Consider the following 591-nt stretch of genomic DNA (forward strand, 5'->3'; position numbering starts at 1 on the left):
AAGTATGTACAGTGATCTGGAAGGATTTTTTCTCTATGGGCCCAGGGCCCCGCAAAAATAAATTCAATGGGCCATTTTTAGAATTAATGGGCCATGTTGTCAAATGAGTGGGCCATTCGTTTACAATATAAAAGGGTATATTTCACTGTACTTACAAGTATGATTCTAATTAATATCATGGATATTGTTCTTGTGATTTTGTAGTTTCAATTTCAATGAATATACAATAACTTCTTCCAAACCGGGGAATATTTACGATAACCTTTATTTACAATGTTAAAACTGGTACTGTTCCCTTGTTCATGTTCATGTTTTTTTTACATTAAATTTGGGTCTTTGTCGATACCATACTTATTCCAGACGTTCTGTAGTAGAGGACGTTTCTGGCATTTCCTCTGCACTTGTATTATTATTACTTCATCACGATGACAAGAATAACAGTATAGAGGAACGTTAATTGATAAGACACAACAACAATTCGCTGAAGGCATGTTTACAAAATGTCAAAACGAGCCAAAGACCAAAAAAATTGACAAGGACAGTTAAGCCCCTTTTATGGAGACAAATACTATGCTATTCATAAAAAGGCTT

This window comes from Mytilus californianus, unplaced genomic scaffold, assembly GCF_021869535.1.
Source record: "Mytilus californianus isolate M0D057914Y unplaced genomic scaffold, xbMytCali1.0.p SCAF_5, whole genome shotgun sequence".
NCBI classification, from domain to species: domain Eukaryota; kingdom Metazoa; phylum Mollusca; class Bivalvia; order Mytilida; family Mytilidae; genus Mytilus; species Mytilus californianus.